The sequence below is a fragment of the Emys orbicularis genome, chromosome 8, assembly GCF_028017835.1.
Source record: "Emys orbicularis isolate rEmyOrb1 chromosome 8, rEmyOrb1.hap1, whole genome shotgun sequence".
NCBI lineage: Eukaryota > Metazoa > Chordata > Testudines > Emydidae > Emys > Emys orbicularis.
In genome coordinates, this window is record NC_088690.1 from 100,122,794 (window position 1) to 100,133,997 (window position 11,204).

Here is an 11,204-nt window from a genome sequence, read left to right on the forward strand (position 1 = left end):
CGATGGTTTGCGTCCTTCACCTTGTGGTATGCGTTCCTCAGCTCCTTCAGCTTCGCTCTGCACTGCAGTGTGTCCCTGTTATGCCCCTTCTCCTGCAAGCTGCGTGCAATCTGCTTGTAGGTATTGAAATTCCTACAGCTGGAATGCAGCTGGCACTGCATACCATCCGCTCCCGAAACACTGATCAGGTCCAGTAGCTCAGCATTGCTCCAAGCAGGGGATCGTTTGCTATGTGGAGCAGCCATGGTCACCTGGCCAGATGAGCACTCGCAACAGGAAAGGGAGTTTCAAACTTCCCGGGGCTTTACGGGGGGAGGGGCAGAAATCCTTTTACCTGGCGTCAGAGCAGTGGTTGTACTGGCCAGAGCGGTCACTTTTAGAACTGTGGGATATCCTCCGGAGGCCAAAAGGTGTTTACACAGGAAGAATGTGTCTTTACTTTCACATCACCGCAAAGAGAACACCGGAAAGAACTGTACGCCTCTCGTGAAGGTGGTTTTCTTTTTGCGGTGAAACTTCTGAGTTTCACCGCAAAAAGTCATTAACAAGTGTAGACGCTCCCATGGTTTTTATGCAAAAAAGGGACGTTTTGCACTTTAAAAGGAAAGTGTAGACATGCCCTTATTCTCCCAGATTCATGACAATTTACACAGCATACAAGAAGGCAGGTATGATCCCTGAGCTGAACAGGAGTAGGCAGGACTTTGGGGGAAGAGAAATGGGGTTTCTCCCCTGAATAAGAATTAAAATTCTGGGTAAAGTTGTATTTGTTAATATGAATCCAATACAAAGCAGTGTGCGCAAAGTGAAAAGGTAACTTACTTTCCCTGCAAAACTGCCTTTCTGCTCATTCAAAACATAGAAGGGTTGATCGTTCAGGCTTAGGTTGCTTCTCTTCAAAGTTCCCCAGTGACCTGTAAATTGGGGCAGGAATGTGGAGAAGAGCCTTCAGTTTCTCCTCCTTAGCTCTCTTCATCCTGGTAAGCATTTTATCAGCCTATTTTCTGTTTCGTTTTCCTTGGGGCTCTTTTTGTGGCCAGTCCAATCATGGAGGGAGCATGGACCACGGCTTCGAAGAGCCACTTCTTTAAAAAAGTTCATAATTAAGTAATTATGGTTGTGGTTAAACATGCTCTGGTACATAAGATGAAGCAGGATTTAATTTGATACCAGGTGGTGTCAATTCCAGGAAATACAAGGCTGTCTATGGAATTATTTAATTATTTTAATGTATGGCCTTGGCCTGGGAGACCTTACTAAGGAACCTTAAAGTGGAGAAGTTTGGGGATAATAAACCCTGGAGGATTTGAATGGTGTCACCCTCATTTTGGTTCCAGGCCCTTTACTGAAGCTTTTGTTCTTAATAATGTGGTTTTTGTTTCATAGATTCCCAGGCCATAAAGAACCTATGTGTTCTTCTAGTCTGACCTCCTGTATCACACAGACCATAGAACATCCTTAAAATAATTCCTCTGATCTTGATTTAAAAACTGGCATTGAAGGAGAATCAACCATGCTCCTTGGTAAATTGAACAAATGGTTAATTACCCTCACCGTTAAAAATGTATGCCTTATTTCCCCTCTGGGTCCTCCTCCAAGATACAGAATGTCACAACCGTATCAAAAGCTTTGCTAAAGTCAAGGTATATCACATCCACTGCTTTCCCCATATCCACAGAGCCAGTTATCTCATCATAGAAGGCAATCAGGTTGGTCAGACATGACTTGCCCTTGGTGAATCCATGTTGACTGTTCCTGATCACCTTCCTCTCTTCCAAGTGCTTCAAAATGGATTCCTTTAGGACCTGCTCCATGATTTTTCTGGGGACTGAGGTGAGGCTGTAGTTCCCCGAATTCTCCTTCTTCCATTTTTTAAAAGATGGGCACTATATTTGCCTTTTTCCAATTGTCCACAAGTTTTCAAAGATAATGGCCAATGGCTCTGCAATCACATCAGCCAACTCCCTCAGCACCCTCGGATGCATTGCATCCGGCCGCATGGATTTGTGCGTGTCCATCTTTTCTAAATTCAATGAGTGAATTTGCCAGTTTAGAAAATTAGTATTGCAGACTTGATAATCTTTGTTAATTTTTAATCCTTTCTGTTCATTAAGTTTTTTACCCTTAGATTAGCTTCATTTACTTTTTTGACATAAGTTTAAAATCTGTATATATTTTTAATGGGCATAATAATTATGTTCTCATCACAAAACAATGTGGCAATAAGGCATAACTATTCAGAATGATCATCACATGTGCAGCTATTAATTAGTGACTGGTTTTGAAAAAATTTCAATAAATGTGGGAAGCATGTTAATAAGCCATTATGGTATGTGTTTGGGTCAAATAACGATGTTATGTCAAACAGTAGATTTATTGCTCCATTTTAATCATTTCAAAATAATTAAGAAGTGTGTGCACATGACTGCGCAGACATGAACTACAAAACCATATATCTAAATTATGAACTGAATGAAGCATTTCCAGCAAAAATGAGAAGCAAAATACTTTTTTTCATCGTCATATGACAGGAACAAGTGACTGTATGGTTTCTAACACAAATGCCGTTTCATTTTTCATTTGTTTTTCCTCTGTTTGAAAGTTCCTGGTTGGGGGGGGGGGGGGGGGTTTGACACTGACGGAGCAAAACATAAATCCAAACCACATGGAGAAAACTTGAGTGGTCATTTCAAGGTATGGACAAGCTCTATAGGTTGCGGAGCTCCTATGTCTCTCATTTAAAGTCAATGGTCGTTGAAGGTGCTCTGTACCATGTTGGAGTGGGACTTAACTGAGTGTAGTATCCTCTGTGATACATGATGTTATAATATAATATATGGAGATATACCTGTCTCATAGAAGTGGAAGGGACCCTAAAAAGTCATCGAGTCCAGCCCCCTGCCTTCACTAGCAGGACCAAGTACTGATTTTGCCCCAGATCCTTAAGTGGTCCCCTCAAGGATTGAACTCCCAACCCTGGGTTTAGCAGGCCAATGCTCAAACCACTGAGCTATCCCTTCCCCCAATATCAAACCAAACCTACTGAAGTACCTTACTGCCCGTTTTGGGTTTTATACATGTATGATAGCAAAGGATTACTTGGTAATTACATTACAAGCTCTCTGAGCCACCCAGTCACTTAAAAATGAAATAATTTATTCTTCTGTTCTTATAATTCTGAAAAGGCCAAACTAAATATTATCAAAGAGAGATGGAAAAATTCACCGCTGTAAATTCTGCTTGAAACATCTGGTGAAATAATGCAATGGAAATATTAGGAATGTGGGGGTGAAAATCTTATTTTTAGAATAAAAAACGTTGGGAGCAATGGGATTATGTGAAAGTTGATAATTTCATGCAGACTTTTGATCATTTCTCCGAAGAGCTGAAATAATTAAAATCCACTTGTAACTTGAATGAGCTGACAAGTATAATCAGTTGCACTTCAATGCATTTCCCATCATCTTGCTCCAGTCAGAATATACACACATTTAAAAATAACAATGTTTACATAAACCCAGGGAGAAGAGGCTCTGGTAGAAGCAGGGGCTCAAAAAGCTCCTTTGTGGTCATGAGCTGCAACGCTTCACTCCTTCTACTAAAATGGGAGGCCTTTGCACTTCCATCTAGTGCCTTTCATCTGAGAATCAAATGATGCTTTAAAAAAGTGAACATTCCCCCCCATTTTACAAAGGGGAAAACTGAGGCACTGGGATGAAGTGACAGCGTCAGTGTTACACAGCAAGTCAGGACACGTGTATTGTATCATTATTTCTTATTTGTATTGCAGTAGCACAGAGATCCCGGCCCCATTGTGCTAGGCACTGTGCAGACATATAACAGAGAAAGTCCCTGCCCCAAACAACTTACAGTGTAAGTATAAGCTAACAGGTAGGATAGAACAAGCAGAAAGAGGAGCATAAGGTAACCCTGAGATGTTGTAGTTCGCTGTTTTAACCATTATACAAAACTGCCTCAATAATATCTCTTGAGAAGCTCTGTTCTTGCTCAAAGAGGTTTGTGTGAGAATCCATTTGAAAACAAACCTTTTGAGATTCACCCACTGCTACTTATATCTGTTAGAGATAATAATTGCAGAAAGTTTCACATTCACTTCAATTCGCACGTTCAGTATTTTCCAGCTGTGTAGCTGAGAGATCTCTAGTTTTGTGCTTGTTAACGGATCAAAAGCCTGATACTCTTCTGTCACTGTTACTTAGTTTAACCTATTGGGGCTCTCCGGCTCTACATTTGAGGCTGAAAACCAGCATGGAGAATTCTTTGCAATCTGTGTTGTTGCAGCACTGAGGAGCTCATGCTGTGAATGCTACTTGGGGAGGAGAAAATAGATGGTATGTTCTATTGAGCTGAAGAAAGGTGTAGACTTTGTGAAGGCTGTCTCCTTCAGTGGCAACATTAAACCCCTTTCAGGAAGGTTTGAGTGGCAATGCATATCTCTCTTTTGAATGATTTCTTACTTTTCTAAGCTTTCTTTTTTTCCTGCTTAAGTTCAACTATATTTGGATGGTTGACTTCCATTTATTTTTGCACTGCTTACCCTTATCAGGTGCACATAAAAAGATCCATGTACTGCTGGGATATAGCATCCTCCATGATGTTGTCAAGAATGTCACACACCGGAAATCTAAGGCGTTGCCCTCTGAATAAAGCTTACCATTTTGTAAATGCTTTGACTATTTGAATCCCAGTCAGTGCTCATGAACATTAAGCTTTTCTGGGAGGGTTGCAAGTGCACTTCAGGGGGGGGTCTCCTGCTCTTCCCCACAGGCTTCACGGCCACTTGTTTGGCTTTGCCCAGTATTGCAATATTTGCTATTGCACTGGCAACAGGAAGTCCATCATAGTCAAGAGCCAGCCATTGATATCCATAATGAGAGCTCAGCACAGATCCTCTTGTTGTACTCCTCCAAAATTTGCTGTTCCAGGATGACTGTAACCTGACTGTATAGTGCACAGGAATCTTTAACTGGCTCCTCTTTGTTTTAATAGGGAGCTGACACTTCTGTCTTGAGCAATACCAAGCATAAGAGTAGTAAGGAAAACGATGTGAAACATAGCTACATAATGAGATCCTCTTGGTGTTCTCTCCAGGTTTAACTGTGAATATAGTTTACAAACCTCTTAGAAATGGTACAGGGAGAAGGAAAAACACACTGAATTGGAATTCCTAGGGACTAATATGGTTACATTATTAAGAGAAAGTCTAAAGTTCTATCGTTGGGAGAATGAATTCAACATCTCAGTGGTTAGCCAGTCTGAGGCCAGTTTGTGCCAAAAATATTGCAAACACCAAATTGTCAACCGCTCAGTCTATAGCACTGAAAAGTGGGCTTTTTTCTTCTGTGGCAGGTACACTTAGGTGTAAGGTGACTAGCTCTGTAGGAACCATTCTATTATAGGCTGTCAGGAATCAGAAATGAAACATTATAGGAAGGAAATTGTAACGTGGCAGGCATAATGACTTTTGAAAGCACTTTTATCCTTCCGAAGGCTTGAAGAATCATTTCCAATGGCTAAAGGACTGTTTTACTTTAAAAAAACAACACCACCTCCCAAATAATCCTTCAAACTGTTTCCATTTTAGGCAGGTTCAATGATGACTATAATCCCCATCAAGTGCTGACATTAAATATAAATAACAAAAATGAGGAATGAAATGTAAGTTTTGTTAAAAGATTTCTGGGAGGCAGTGGATGCCTGCCCCCTTCTAACATCCGGAATTAGGGTGTGACACAGACAACTTGAAATGCAGCTAGTCCTGATGGAATAAGCAGCTTGTTAAAACAATACCTCTGCTGTGTTATGTATAATGCATTCTTAAATCCTTTGCAATAAGTCTTTGGGAGAGAATAAAGACATGAAATGGATCAAGCCTCATGTGTCAAATAGAGGCGTGCCATGATTGCTAGACCTTTTCAGGGGATAAATCCGCTGCATCAGTCCATGCTGCTGATGCTACCTACAATGTTAATCTTCTTTATAATGACTGAGCCAGGAATGAAACTCTGGCAGAAATGTACTTTTCTATACTTGTGAACTAGAGTATGGGTTCACAAAGCCATACAGACTGGCTATATGTTCGCTCTCTGTCCTGGCGCTGCCTGAGAACTCGGTGGGTCCCCCTGTCTGTGTACTGTCTCCAGAAGTGTTTGAGATACAACTACGTCCAGTCTAGTAAAATCTTATGAGATAAGGCTCTGGATACCTCAAAAGGGCAAGGGATATTTTATTTGCCAGGATTTTTAGTTGCAATGAATAAATAGTGCCATTTGATGATCCACATTTGAAATTTAAAAAGACGCAGTTCATATCGATAGGGTTAAAATCTGACATAGCTTTTCCTTCCATCTTGTATATGATGGTAAAGCCCATTTAACTCGGGATATCAATTTCTCACAGCGAGTTCTTAATCCCCTGGAAATACCCTGTTGACTCATTGTTGCTTGTATAAATACAGTTGGAAAGCTCACTAGCTGTTGGTGGAATTGAGGTCAGGAAGGTATCTTCCACATGGAGCTGCTGAATGGCTCCACTGCAGCTACTGTAAACCCACTGTTCCTCCTCTCTGACTGGGGGATATGCATAGCAGTGGGTTTGTTATTCTTTCCTGCCCTCCTTCCATGTGATAATGTGCAGGCAGGTCACTGGAAGGTCAGCCGCTGTGTGCTCGAAGTGAGTGTTGGATTATGAAGACTTCCAAAAATTCTGCTATGGTGTCACTGATATTCAGACATGAATAAGTGGATTTACTTACTTACTGCTTCAAATATTCCTTTAGATCACAAGTGAAATAGACTCACTGCTCTCCCAGTGGACATTGGCACAACTCACAAAATGGCAACATCTGGCATACTTAATATTTGCTCAGAATGAAATATCAGAGGTCTTCCAGCAAAGCAGTGGAGGACACTGGCAAAGCTGTGTGTAGATCCAGGACTGTAATAATAGGGATCCAGGACTAAGGGTAGGTCTACACTTACCCGGTAGTTCGGCGGCAAGCAAATCGAACTTCTGGGTTCGACTTATCGCGTCTTGTCTGGACGCGATAAGTCGAACCCGGAAGTGCTCGCCATCGACTGCGGTACTCCAGCTCGGCGAGAGGAGTACGCGAAGTCGACGGGGGAGCCTGCCTGTCGCGTCTGGACCGAGGTAAGTTCGAACTAAGGTACTTTGAACTTCAGCTACGTTATTCACGTAGCTGAAGTTGCGTACCTTAGTTCGAATTGGGGGGTTAGTGTAGACCTGCCCTTAGATGCAAAGCTCGAGCTGTATGGGGAAGAATGCACATTACTTGCCTACATTGTGCCTGATTTCAGTCATTTCTACAAGCCCTGGGTTTCATGATAACCAAATTCTGCCCATTTTTCAAAAAAATACTGAGACTGTGGAAAGAAATTCAAAACCGAGCAACCGATTCTAACTCATCACTGTGTATACTGTAGATAGCACATGCTCTTGTTACAGACTGGCCCCAACACCTTGTATATGTGTCTGGGGAAGGGGGTGTTTCAAAATCCTGGTCCCAATTTTGATGTTTGGGCTCTCTTTGGTTTGCCCAATTTTCGAAAATTCCTAATTTCTGAGACTCTGGTTCATAGCGTTTTTGCTGACTTGACGGCAGTAGTTGTAGCAAACACACTATTTATTATGAGTGAGCAGTTTGTAATTGCTTTATATTTATTTTCAGTTCTCAAATTAAAACCATTTACGGGTTGGAACAGATGTTAAATTCAGGGCTCTTGTCAATTGTTGGTGCTGCACACATGCACAAAAAGATGTTTAAAACCAGAAGCCTGATTGAATTTTAAATACACCACTTACTCTGGTTGGATCCAAAATAACTGAAACTGTAAACATTGCTTGCAAGAAGAAACGAGTGAGTGACGGAGCTGAAGAGAGAACCCTGATTTTTTTTAAAACCCAGGATTGTGTTAAAGGGACACTAAATAATGGCTAAACTAACTAATGCTAAATTATAGGAGAAAACCTCCAGCCAAATTTAATTCATGCTTTGCTGTATGTTAGTATTGTGCCAAACACACAGAGGTTAGTGGCTGTTACTTCAAAATGTTAGTAGAAAAGCTTTTAAAGATGGAAGATATATTATTTAAATGTATGCTTCACATTTTATCCACAAGTTGCAGGAGGTTTCAACTTTTTTTGTGGGGGGATTGATAATTTATTAATTATATCCATTTTAGTTACAGAGGTGAGTGTGCAAATTGGATACCACTGTTTGTGTTTGTACATTGCTACTTGGGTCGCTCACAAGCATTGTGTGTTCACGAACCCCTGATTATGGCCCTGATTCAGCAAAGCATTTAAGCATGTGCTTATGCACTCTGCTTAATCAGGATTTAAGTCTCATTGAAGTCAATGGGGTTTAAGCACATGCTGAAAATTAAATATATGCTTAAGTGTTTGTCTGAATAGGGCCTAGCACATTCTCATCAGGGCGTTGTGCATGCCCAACTTTAAAAATCTACTGCTGGTAATTTGTGTGTGTTGACTGTGATGAGCTTTTTCTCCTAGAGCAGTGGTTTCCAAACTTGTTCCGCCGCTTGTGCACGGAAAGCCCCTGGCGGGCCGGGCCGGTTTGTGTACCTGCCGCGTCCGCATGTTCGGCCGATCGCGGCTCCCAGTGGCCGCGGTTCGCTGCTCCAGGCCAATGGGAGCTGCTGGAAGCAGCACGGGCCGAGGGATGTACTGGCCGCTGTTTCCAGCAGCTCCCATCGCGAGCCGGTCTCCCGATGAGGTAAAAAGTCCCAGCCCTCGGCCCAGTCCTGCCATGCCAGTGATGGGGGAAACCCCTCTGATAGGCAAGTGGGGTAGGCAGCCAGCCTCCTTGGTCAGAGCAGCAAATCAAAACTTGCGCAGGAGGCAAGCAGAGCTCTCCCACCCTTCAGGAGAGAGGACTTTTGGGATGGGGAGAGAGAGCAGCTGACACTATTCTCACAGGAAGTGGGCAGAGCAGAAAGAGTCCAACAACTCAGGGTGGCCTTGCACCCCTTCCCCCTCCTGAGAACAATGGGTCAGTGTGCTCCCTGTTCCCCCTCCCCTCTGCCTCCCTGCAACATCCGGCCTAGCACAGGGGAGAGGGGGGTGGGGAACCTGTGGAGCTTCCCTACTTCCCCAGGAAGGGCAGGGGGAGAAGAACACCCAGTTGCAGCTTTCTTGCCTCCCCTCACAGCTTAGGACAGGGTGATGAAGAATCCTGGAGCAGTGGGTTGGGGGTCTGGGGGCGGGGGGAGGGGCAGGTGTGGCGGGCACAGAATTAAATAGAATTTGGGGGTTTGAGGAGAAGCTGGAAGCTCTACATCATCACGAAGCAGAGAGAGCTCCGGCACTGGGGGCCAAAATCGCCTTACTCCGTAAAGTTGGCAACACTCATTCGCATTCTCTGTGTCTCACACACTTATGCACAGAGACAGAGAGGGAGAGAGTCTAGTTCTGGTGTCCACAATTCAAGGATAAATTTGAGAGGGTTCAGAGAAACGCCACAAAAATGATTAACGAATTAGAAAACCTGCCTTATACAAGTAGATTCAAAGAGCTCAGTCTGTTTAGCTCAACAGAGAGAAGGTTAAGGGTAACTGATTACAGTCTATACATGGGGACAAATATTTAATAATGGGCTTTTCAGTCTAGCAGTGATCCAATGGCTGGAAGCTGAAGGTAGGCAAATTCAGAATAGAAATAAGGTGTTAATTTTTAACAGTGAGAGTAATTACCCACTGGAATATCTGACCAAGGGTTGTGGTAGATGCTCCATCACTGATAATTTTTAAATCAAGAATGGATGTTTTTCTGAAAGATCTGCTCTAGGAATTATTTTGGGGCCTGTATTATACCAGAATTCAGACTAGATGATCACACTGGTTGTTTCTGTGCTTGGAATCTATTCACACATTGGGAGGAGGAGTTCAAAAAAACACACCAAAACACACACTATTATCTTTTGTTTAAACTCTTGACATTGGCAATGCTATGGTCTGGTCTTTGCACCAATGCAGGAGCCTTTGAACCCCGACAGAGTTCTTTGTTCTTCTGCAGGTCTTGGCCATTCCTGGTCAAACTAGTTTAATAGGCTGGCTAGAGACTGGCATTGTCCCTTAATGACTCTTAAAGGCTTTTAATGATTGGCTATCTTGAGCCATCCTTCTCGCCAGCATTACAGACAGCCCCTACTGAATTTAAATCAATACATTCAGACAGTAACCACCATCCCAATAATCAGGCTGACATACAGTATTCATGAATTATTACAGGGCAGCTCCATATATGTCACAACCTGATGTGAGAAACCTTTGAAAGAAGCTTGCTCCCTTTTCTGGGATCCCTGTCTTGATGTATTTTGATGTGCTTGTTAGTAAAATACCAGTTATTTCAAGAGAATTGATATTATTAATTACTGAAGGGTGAGTGAAAATTATGAAGGAAGCTTGGTGTACAAGTGGTCAATCCCTTTGCAAGTTATTTGCATTTAAAACCATTAAAACCAAAAAACAATGTCACAGTCCCAGATTGCCAAATTTTATGGCAGGTTAACTCAGCAGCAGGCTGACGGTGGTGAAAAGGTCCACAGGTAAAACTTTCAGAAGCAACTATTTGACTGAGGCTCCTAAGACTGATTTTTAACAGCCACATAGAAGGCACGGCAACAGGCTAACTTCAGGGCTGCCCAGAGGATTCAGGGGGCCTGGGGCAAAGCAATTTTGGGGACCCCTTCCATAAAAAAAAGTTGCAATACTATAGAAGACTATATTCTTGTGGGGGCCCCTGTGGCCGCAGGGCAAATTGCCCCACTTGTCCCCCCCTTCCCCGGGCGGCCCTGGGAAAAATAAACATTTAAAAACCTTCCGCATCTTAGCATAAACCCAGTTTTGAGAAAACTTCTTTTCAAGTCACCTTTACAAGGTATCACTGGCTCTCAGCATCAGCTAGTGCTAAAAGGCACTAAAGCTCATTAAAAGGGCTGGACAAATATTTTCCATCAAAACTTTGTTTGGATCGAAAACAATGCCAAGTGCCTCAGAGGGTGTAAACCTAACAGGTAATGATCAAGTGATCTCTCTCCTGTCGTCCATCTCCACCCTCTGACAAACAGAGGCTAGGGACACCATTCCTTACCCATCCTGGCTAATAGCCATTAATGGACTTAACCTCCATGAATTTATCTGTTT